The sequence below is a fragment of the Bubalus kerabau genome, chromosome 8 (assembly GCF_029407905.1).
Source record: "Bubalus kerabau isolate K-KA32 ecotype Philippines breed swamp buffalo chromosome 8, PCC_UOA_SB_1v2, whole genome shotgun sequence".
In the NCBI taxonomy this organism is placed as follows: Eukaryota; Metazoa; Chordata; class Mammalia; order Artiodactyla; family Bovidae; genus Bubalus; species Bubalus kerabau.
The window spans coordinates 19,742,896-19,754,178 of NC_073631.1; positions in this window are offsets into that span (position 1 = coordinate 19,742,896).

Here is an 11,283-nt window from a genome sequence, read left to right on the forward strand (position 1 = left end):
ATTAGGTTGGTGTACTAGTTTCAGACATTTATTGGTATTTATTCAATTGGTCTATCTATTTTATCTTTACACTTTTATTAAAATGAAAATCAGTAGATGCGTTCAAAAATTAAAAATTTGAAAACATGAATTTGCATAGAAACGTTTACTATTTACTTAGTTTGTAGGTGACAAGAATTGAGGATTTTAACAGTCAGACTTGAATCCTAAACAGCTGATTGCTAGGTCAGGTTTGTCCCATGCATATCAAAGAAGGATTTCAGGGCTGGGGAGCAAAGGAAATAATCCTTCTCAGTTTAAAATTATGATGTGTCATTAATTTTTGTATCCTATACCATCAAATACCTTTAGGTAACAAATTTGCAATTGCTTTTATTTTTACTAGAATGGCAAACAGCAGACATCCCATGAGAGTTTTAGCTTCAATGTTTGTGTTAACAAAGTCTAGAGGAATCACCTACAATTAGGAGACTACTACTGCCAAGTAACTGGCCAAGTGTCTGAGTTTGATGAAAAGCAGTTTAATGTTTATAATTCTGCATTTACAGGATCATGCTTTTTATTACTGCTGGATTGCAGGATGACTCTAAAGGCCCTAAAAGTGACGGATGAGAAGGCTTAGAGACTTCCTTTCGTTGGCTGTAGTGGTTGTCACTGTTGGAGGTGCCAGGAGTACATTCTCCTAAAATTAGACATATAGCCAAAGCTCTGTTCACATCCTCCTCACCTAGCAGGTGCTGGGTTTCTGTTTGCTAATTCTACCAATGGCCCTAAATAGATCACTGGAGTTACTTATTTCTGATACACAAATTCCTTGATTCAAACATAGGAGTAAATTTGGCCATGGAGATAGTGACTGTTTAAAGAAATACTGCTAGAAAGTTGTAGAAAGCCTCTATTGTCAAATAAGTATTAAATCTATCTATATACCTATCTCTATCTATATCTGAATCTACTATTTTTTTACTGCCAAAATTCACTTTGCCAATTTTCTGCAATCCAGTTTTATTATTATAATGAATTTCTTTTCTGCATTTTATAAAAGCTTTCAGTAGAAGGCGAAGAAGAAGCTAATTGTGTTTAGTGTAAGATAGTAGTCCAGTTTTTATTCTTTCATATGTGGCTGTCCAGTTTTCCCAACACCATTTATTGAAGTTTTTTAGTAAAACTAAATGCTGCTGCTGCTGCTAAGTCACGTCAGTCGTGTCCGACTCTGTGCGACCCCATAGACGGCAGCCCACCAGGCTCCTCTGTCTACGGGATTCTCCAGGCAAGAATACTGGAGTAGGTTGCCATTCCCTTCTCCAAAACTAAATGTGGACTTATATAAATTCAAGTTTCCCCCAAGTGGTTGCTACAATTCCAAATTATCCAAAAGTTCATCTGTTATCCAAAAAGTCACACGATTCTGATCCACAATGGATATATGTACAGAACTCAGGGGTTTTCTGAGGGAGGTGGAACCCATCTTTGCATTTAGATTCCCTGCGAGGTCATCACTTCAAGGGGACCTGTATTTCTTAAGAGCTGTTCCAAAACACAGGGACTCATGTTTTTCTCACTATTGAACAGAATAGGGTACTTACCAAGAAGACTTAACAAACAGAGGTATGCACAATAAAGCGGGAGAGCTTAAAATACAAAGGTCACGGAGCCTGGACCCAGGAGAGAATCACCCTCAAATCCCAGAGTGGGCAAGAAAGCGAGGAACTCAGTGGACACTGTGGGTACCAGCATGAGTTGGCTCACCAGCCTCCTCGGAGTCACAGTGCCATCTTCTCTCAATCCCACTCTTGATGGTACAAGCTGCCAAAAGTTCAGAAACAACAGAAGTAAAACCGACAAATCCTTAAAGTAGTGATTAATAAAAGTTTACTGTGTACACACCAAAAGGACAGTTTGCAAACTGGAAGTAGTCAAAACCAAAACACAGACCGAGGCTCAGGAGTAGTGCATTGTTATAAAGCAGCTTATGTAGCGAGACAGCAGTGACTGTTTATACTTCCTAGTGACTGGCTATAGATTTGTATTTTCTTCAATGATGGGAAATTAGTTAGAGGTTGTTACCTCATATCAATATTGGAAAACAGTTTTTAAGTTTTGCCAACAATTTCTAGAGCCATAAGCATGAAATGACCCAGGACGAGTTAGTGTTGCAAAATAAGCTAACATAAGCTTTGTTTGGATGACTTAAGTGGTTTTATCCTCTCACAGAATTTTCAAGGTTGGTTATTGGGGTTTGATTTTAACAAGAAAGAAAAAAAAAGATGGCTCCTACCTGCTTTAATGAAGACAGTGCCTACCACCTCTATTGTGAGAGAGGATCCCAGCAGGCCCTTGCCCCTGTCTACCAGCTTTAAAATGAGCAAATGAGCTTGTTTCACACAAAGTCTGGCACTTTTTAAAGGGCTGCCTCTGTGCTGGGTGCCGTGGCAGGTGAGCCCTTTAAGAGTGGTTTCTCAGTCCTCACGGTCTGTAGGTCTTGTGCTCATGGGCTTGAGCTCCCTCTAGATTTTTCCAAGTAAGGCCTTCTACAGGCTTATCTCTCAGGTGCAAGTTCTCATAGTTAGCGTGCCCAAACTGGAGTAGAAGCCCTTCCTTCCTCAGAGAGACCTTTTAGGTTTTGAGCTCACTCAGATTGTGGGCTGCCGTGGAAAGACCACACCTCAGCCTTTCCCACCACTGCTAATACGGTTTCCATCTATCTGTTCATATTCCCTGCAGGAAGGGCTCCACTAGCTTTGGTTTTTTTCTCCAGAGAAAACTGTTCCCTATGCAGACTCAGTTTGTGCAAGGGAGGGATAGCGTTCAGGGTTTTTCTGTGTTGCCCTCGGAGCTGCAGTGCCTCAAACTTTTTGTGGAAGGAGAGTCATTGTTATTCTGTCTTACTTTCTTCACCCACAAGAGAAAGGAGTGTAAGTTTCTGGTAATGGCGAGTGTTTGTTGAACACTTAAGGATGAGCCACTGACTTGTCCGTGTTTCCCCTCAACCTCACAGCTTTTTGAGGATATAGAAACTCTTTATTGGCCTCATTGCAGTTAAAAAGTCTGAACTGGGAGACCAAGTAACTTCACCCAATGTAGTATAGGCCCTAAGCTATACCTCTAGGAGTCAAACCGCGCCTTCATGACTCCAGAGTCTGACTTGTAAACTGGTACTTCTCTCTGTTACTCCAAGTTCTTATTTTTCAAATTGTGGTGGAAAAAAGTCTTGGTATTTGCAAAATCATCATGCCTATTATGAACATACAGCATGCTTATATAAAAAAGATGAAGAATTCATTGAATCTCTTTGTTTTGCTTCAGCTGCTTGCTGTTTCTCTTACTGCTTCAGGACCCTGAGACTCATATGGCTGGTTCAGTGGGCTCCAAGGGCCAACCAACCCGTGGTGGGAGCCAGTGTGGTCCCCCAAAGCAGAAAGACAGAGAGAGAGAGAGAAAAAGAGAGAGAGAGAGAGAGAGAGAGAGAGAGAGAGTGTGTGTGTGTGTGTGTGTGTGTGAAGTCATTTTGATTTGAAGCCAGGGAGTCTTTGAGCTTGCTGAGTAGGGAAGTGGTAGGTCAGGGATGAATAGAGCTGAAATATAATTTTGAGTTACTCAATCCCTGCATCAGAATCTCATTTCAGGGAACTCCTATGATATGTTTAGGAAATTTCAGATCATGGCTTCCATCTTTCCTCAAAAATGAGTCAAGTAACTTTATTATTATTATTTTTTTTAATATAAGCGACCTTGGTAAAGTTTACTTTAATTTTAGTTTTTTGGCTGGCCGTGTGGCATAGGGGATCTTAGTTTCCCAACTGAGGACTGAACCCAGGCCCCAGGCTGTGGATCATGGAATCTTAACCACTGGACCACTGGAGAAGTTCCTAATACGGGGTTTCAGTCACCATTCTGTGTCATTTCTTAATATGGCTTTTTGCCTTTCTGCTCTGGGCTTTAATTCTTCCCCCTCCATCCCCCACATACACCCACAAAGGGAAAACAACACGTTTCATTTTCTCTCTAAAGCTTAGTGGACAGGGAGATTGGGAGAAATTGCTCAATCTACTTTTCTGACATACTTTTTCCTTTGTCACATCTTATTCTTGAAACAAACACATGAAAACATTGTAATCGTTTTCCTGCTTTAATTCCTGGACCCAGCTGTAAACATACAAACAGGGAGTAGAATACCCTTTCTATCCTGGCCTTCTTCCTATTGCAGAAATGTGTGTTCTGTTTTTTCCCCCCTCTTACTCATGTTTCGCTCATGTTCAAAATTAATATTCTTTAAGAGAACCTGTAAGTGTGAAGGCAAGTTATACTCCATGGGTGTGACTGGGCTCCAGCTGAAATTCTATCATGTTACAAATTTATGAGCCCTCCCTTCATTGTTAACTGAACCTTAGCTCTTACCTTTTCATTTTCCCACAGATTTTAGAGAAAAAATCAAATATATCATTAACACTTGCTTAAGTCTGTAATGTTTATAATATTTTACTCTGCATAAGTCATGAAAACTAAAGGATAAGTTGAGTTTGCAAATGTGGTTCTTCATTTTCTTTAGTTCACAGGTTTTTCCTTTCCTTTCCTCCCTTCCTCCCATCCTTGGTATTTGTCAGGTATTACTCATTCAGGGCCTTTCGAAGTATGTGCTCCCAAAGCCTTCATACACTCATTTGCTCCTTTGAAGCACGTGGGCTTTTCTTGACTTAGTCAACTACAGCTTTCCACATTTAGTACTCTGCTGCTCCTGCAAATTTATCTTTGAAAATTTAGCAGAGCTAGCGGGTTTGACCAAAGAGAAGAAAATTTGTTTGTTGCTTTGTTTAAGCTGGAGTTATGTATATAAAAATGGAGGCCTTGGAGCATTAGACCACAAATTTTTGTATAATAGAAAAAGTTAAGATTACAAAGAAACTGTCTCTTCACACTCATTACTCACACTCAGAATAGGTGTTCCTTATACATACTATGCAAATAGGAAAAGGAGTTCGTCAAGGCTGTATATTGTTACCCTGCTTATTTAACTTATATGCAGAGTACATCATGAGAAACACTGGACTGGAAGAAACACAAGCTGGAATCAAGATTGCCAGGAGAAATATCAATAACCTCAGATATGCAGATGACACCACCCTTATGGCAGAAAGTGAAGAGGAGCTAAAAAGCCTCTTGATAAAAGTGAAAGTGGAGAGTGAAAAAGTTGGCTTAAAGCTCAACATTCAGAAAACGAAGATCATGGCATCTGGTCCCATCACTTCATGGGAGATAGATGGGGAAACAGTGGAACCAGTGTCAGACTTTATTTTTCTGGGCTCCAAAATCACTGCAGATGATGATTCCAGCCATGAAATTAAAAGATGCTTACTCCTTGGAAGGAAAGTTATGACCAACCTAGATAGCATATTCAAAAGCAGAGACATTACTTTGCCAACAAAGGTCCATCTAGTCAAGGCTATGGTTTTTCCTGTGGTCATGTATGGATGTGAGAGTTGGACTATGAAGAAGGCTGAGCACCGAAGAATCGATGCTTTTGAACTGTGGTGTTGGAGAAGACTCTTGAGAGTCCCTTGGACTGCAAGGAGGTCCAACCAGTCCATTCTAAAGGAGATCAGTCTTGGGTGTTCTTTGGAAGGAATGATGCTAAAGCTGAAACTCTAGTACTTTGGCCACCTCCTGCGAAGAGTTGACTCATTGGAAAAGACTCTGATGCTGGGAGGGATTGGGGGCAGGAGGAGAAGGGGACAACAGAGGATGAGATGGCTGGATGGCATCACTGACTCAATGGACGTGAATCTGAGTGAACTCCGGAAGTTGGTGATGGACAGGGAGGCCTGGCGTGGTGCGATTCATGGGGTCGCAAAGAGTTGGACACGACTGAGCATCTGATCTGATCTGATACATACTATGAAGAAAAGGAATTTAGTAGTGGAAGGCCAGCTTACAAATGCCAGTATGATTCTGGGAAGAGCTGTGTGCTCTCAGGGTTTGTTCTGATAACAGAGCTACTTTGGGATAGAGTCTAGGGAAGAGAGTTGCAGCAGAGTTGAGATAGCTGTGCACAGTATCTAAGCCCATGGTAATGGGGTATGAAAACAGCAGAAAAGTTTCCTTTTGTTATGTGAATGTGCTATAAACTTTGCAGAGGTCAGTGTATGCACGAGGCCTTGAGTTTGGGGCAGGATTTGCAGGAGAAATCGACCAGACCTGAGTCCAGATGGATGCGTGTCTCTGGGAGGCCAGTGTGGGCTGATAATGAATGATAGTCAGGTAACATCTCCTGCCAGCACGATGTGAAAGTCATTTGTAACCTTTGGAAGGGGTTGGAGGACCCTTCATTGTTGTTGTTGTTCAGTCACTAAGTTGTGTCCGACTCTTTGTGACCCCCTGGATTGCAGCACACCGAGCTTCCCTGTCCTTCACTATCTCCAGGAGTTTGCTCAAATGCATGTCCATTGAGCTGACGATGCCATCCAACCATCAGTATTTCTCAGCATCAGGGTCTTTTCCAGTGAGTTGGCTCTTCACATCAGGTGGTCCCAGTATTGGAGCTTCACCTTCTGCTTCTAGAACCTCTAGATAGACTGAAATTGGCTTTACTTGGCTGAGATTTAGTGCTCTCCACATGGTAGAATTTGGGCTTAAAATGAGCATTAAGTTGTAGAAAGGTAAAATTACGTCTATTCCACAATTGATTATGCAACTTGAAATGAACATCTGCTGGTATTTATTCCATTCATTTGCTGGAAGGTGTTGACATCCGTTTTGTGGAGACTGGAGTCCTAGCACACCGATTCTGAAACAAACACGTTTTAATATAGAGATTAAAGCCTATATTGAAGGACAAAGTAATTTATTAAAATGCAGGGAGGATTTTGTGACCTTTATGATGATTTCCATCCAATATAAATTTTTAATTTTATATTGGCTTAAATAACCTTTATAAATAATGGTTTTGGATGAAAGGGATAATTAGACATATGGAGGAGATGGAGAGAAGGTAAATAATCTTTTCAACTGACATCTTTAATCATTTTTGTAGTCCTCCTTTTTTCAGTCATGTTTTTACAGGTTGTGAATAAATACAGAATTTATTTCTAGGCACTGGCACACTGAAAGAAATAGAATGTTTAGGATAGATTACAGAACCCTGTCAAGGGAAATGCCTGGTAGTGGGAATAGAACTCAACCTAACTCAGACTTCAAGCTTAAAACTCTTTTCCTTACACTCCAATTATACTTTTCCCATTCCATGGGGTAGCAAAGAGTTGGAGAAGGCAATGGCACCCCACTCCAGTACTTTTGCCTAGAAAAATCCCATGGATGGAGGGGCCTGGAAGGCTGCAGTCCATGGGGTCACTAGAGTCAGACACAACTGAGCGACTTCACTTTCACTTTTCACTTTCATGCATTAGAGAAGGAAATGGCAACCCACTCCAGTGTTCTTGCCTGGAGAATCCCAGGGACGGGGAAGCCTGGTGGGCTGCCGTCTATGGGGTTACACAGAGTTGGACATGACTGAAGCAACTTAGCAGCAGCAGCAGCAGCAGCAGCAGCAAAGAGTTATACATGACTGAGCGACTAATATTGACTCAGACTTAATCTTACTGGGAACTCTTGCTTGTGTATTTGTTTAAAAAAAAAAAAGGTATTTCTAGACTGGAGTCATAGTTTATGTTATCCGAGAATCCCTAAATTTCCAAAGAGGTGCCTCCTGAGCCTTAAGATTGGGACACAGTGGCCAAGGGCAGGTGGTACTGAGCCATCTGCTGAACTCTTCACTCAGGTATTCACTCCCTCATTTGACAGATTTACAGAACGTCTACTATATGTCATGCACTGGTATAAGAGCTGAGGATACATCAGTGAACAACACAGACAAGGTCTTTGTCCTCATGCAGCTTAGAATCTACTGGAAGAAGAAGAAAGCAAACACCAAATAAATGCATGTCTAGTTGTCTAATAGTAATAGACACTACGAAAGCAAATGAAGCTGAGAGAGGGTGTAGAGTTTAATTTATTTACTTTTTAATATTGGTGGTTTGGAAAACTGGTTCCTTTATGATGACATTTGAAGAAAGTGATGGAGATAGTCATATGGATTTCTAGGGCAATAAAATTCCATTGTCAAGGAAAAGCGATTGGTCAATGCCTGAGTCAAGGCTGGTTTGTTGTGATTTTAATGAAAGGCAAAAATGGCTAGAGTGATTGCAAGACAGTTAGCACTGTAGTGAACCTTAGAAGATGAGCCAAGGAAGGAAGCATGAGTCTGACCTTACCTAAGAATGTGAAAGGAAACTTGAGAGGGCTTAGAGCAGATGAGTGATTTGATGTGATTTACAGCAGCTGGGAGGAGCAACCCCACATCGTGGCTGTGCGGGCACAGGAGGGCGTAGAGCAGCTATCCCACGTTGAAGGTCAGGAAGGGCGGTGGTGAGGAGATACCCCTGGTCCAAGGTAAAGAGCATTGGCTGCACTTTGCTGGAGCAGCTGTGAAGAGATACCCCACGCCCAAGGTAAGAGAAACCCAAGTAAGACAGTAGGTGTTGCAAGAGGGCATCAGAGGGCAGACACACTGAAACCATACTCACAGAAAACTAGTCAATCTAATCACACTAGGACCATAGACTTGTCTAACTCAATGAAACAAAGCCATGCCCGTGGGGCAACCCAAGATGGGCGGGTCATGGTGGAGAGATCTGACAGAATGTGGTCCACTGGAGAAGGGAATGGCAAACCACTTCAGTATTCTTGCCTTGAGAACCCCATGAACAGTATGAAAAGGCAAAATGATAGGATACTGAAAGAGAAACTCCCCAGGTCAGTAGGTGCCCAATATGCTACTGGAGATCAGTGGAGAAATAACTCCAGAAAGAATGAAGGGATGGAGCCAACGCAAAAAGAATACCCAGCTGTGGATGTGACTGGTGATAGAAGCAAGGTCTGGTGCTGTAAAGAGCAATATTGCATAGGAACCTGGAATGTCAGGTCCATGAATCAAGGCAAATTGGAAGTGGTCAAACAAGAGATGGCAAAAGTGAATGTCGACATTCTAGGAATCAGCAAACTGAAATGGACTGGAATGGGTGAATTGACTCAGATGACCATTATATCTACTACTGCGGGCAGGAATCCCTCAGAAGAAATGGAGTAGCCATCATGGTCAACAAGAGAGTCTGAAATGCAGTACTTGAATGCAATCTCAAAAATGACAGAATGATCTCTGTTCATTTCCAAGGCAAACCATTCAATATCACAGTAATCCAAGTCTATGCCCCAACCAGTAATGCAGAAGAAGCTGAAGTGAAACGGTTCTATGAAGACCTACAAGACCTTTTAGAACTAACACCCAAAAAAGATGTCCTTTTCATTATAGGGGACTGGAATACAAAAATAGGAAGTCAAGAAACACCTGAAGTAACAGGCAAATTTGGCCTTGGAATACGGAATGAAGCAGGGCAAAGACTGATAGAGTTTTGCCGAGAAAATGCACTGGTCATAACAAACACCCTCTTCCAACAACACAAGAGAAGACTCTATACATGGACATCACCAGATGGTCAACACCGAAATCAGATTGATTACATTCTTTGCAGCCAAAGATGGAGAAGCTCTATACAGTCAGCAAAAAAGAGACCAGGAGCTGACTGTGGCTCAGACCATGAACTCCTTATTGCCAAATTCAGACTGAAATTGAAGAAAGTTTCAAGGGAAAATCACTAGACCATTCAGGTATGACCTAAATCAAATCCCTTATGATTATACAGTGGAAGTGAGAAATAGATTTAAGGGCCTAGATCTGATAGATAGAGTGCCTGATGAGCTATGGAATGAGGTTCATGACATTGTACAGGAGACAGGGATCAAGACCATCCCCATGGAAAAGAAAGGCAAAAAAGCAAAATGGCTGTCTGGCGAGGCCTTAAAAATAGCTGTGAAAAGAAGAGAAGTGAAAAGCAAAGGAGAAAAGGAAAGATATAAACGTCTGAATGCAGAGTTCCAAAGAATAGCAAGAAGAGATAAGAAAGCCTTCTTCAGTGATCAATGCAAAGAAATAGAGGAAAACAATAGAATGGGAAAGACTAGAGATCTCTTCAAGAAAATCAGAGATACCAAAGGAACATTTCATGCAAAGATGGGCTCGATAAAGGACAGAAATGGTATGGACCTAACAGAAGCAGAAGATATTAAGAAGAGATGGCAAGAATACACAGAAGAACTGTACAAAAAAGATCTTCACAACCCAGATAATCACCATGGTGTGATCACTGACCTAGAGCCAGACATCCTGGAATGTGAAGTCAAGTGGGCCTTAGAAAGCATCACTACGAACAAAGCTAGTGGAGGTGATGGAATTCCAGTGGAGCTATTTCAAATCCTGAAAGATGATGCTGTGAAAGTGCAGCACTCAATATGCCAGCAAATTTGGAAAACTGAGCAGTGGCCACAGGATTGGAAAAGGTCAGTTTTCATTCCAATCCCAAAGAAAGGCAATGCCAAAGAATGCTCAAACTACCGCACACTTGCACTCATCTCACACGCTAGTAAAGTAATGCTTAAAATCCTCCAAGCCAGGCTTCAGCAATATGTGAACCGTGAACTTCCTGAAGTTCAAGGTGGTTTTAGAAAAGGCAGAGGAACCAGAGATCAAATTGCCAATATCTGCTGGATCATGGAAAAAGCAAGAGAGTTCCAGAAAAACATCTATTTCTGCTTTATTGACTATGCCAAAGCCTTTGACTATGTGGATCACAATAAACTGTGGAAAGTTCTGAAAGAGATGGGAATACCAGACCACCTGATCTGCCTCTTGAGAAACCTATATGCAGGTCAGGAAGCAACAGTTAGAACTGGACATGGAACAACAGACTCTTTCCAAATAGGAAAAGGAGTACGTCAAGGCTGTATAGTGTCACCCTGCTTATTTAACTTATATGCAGAGTACATCATGAGAAACACTGGACTGGAAGAAACACAAGCTGGAATCAAGATCGCCAGGAGAAATATCAATAACCTCAGATATGCAGATGACACCACCCTTATGGCAGAAAGTGAAGAGAAACTAAAAAGCCTCTTGATGAAGGTGAAAGTGGAGAGTGAAAAAGTTGGCTTAAAGCTCAACATTCAGAAAACGAAGATCATGGCATCTGGTCCCATCACTTCATGGGAAATAGATGGGGAAACAGTGTCAGACTTTATTTTTCTGGGCTCCAAAATCACTGCAGATGGTGACTGCAGCCATGAAATTAAAAGACGCTTACTCCTTGGAAGGAAAGTTATGACCAACCTAGATAGCAT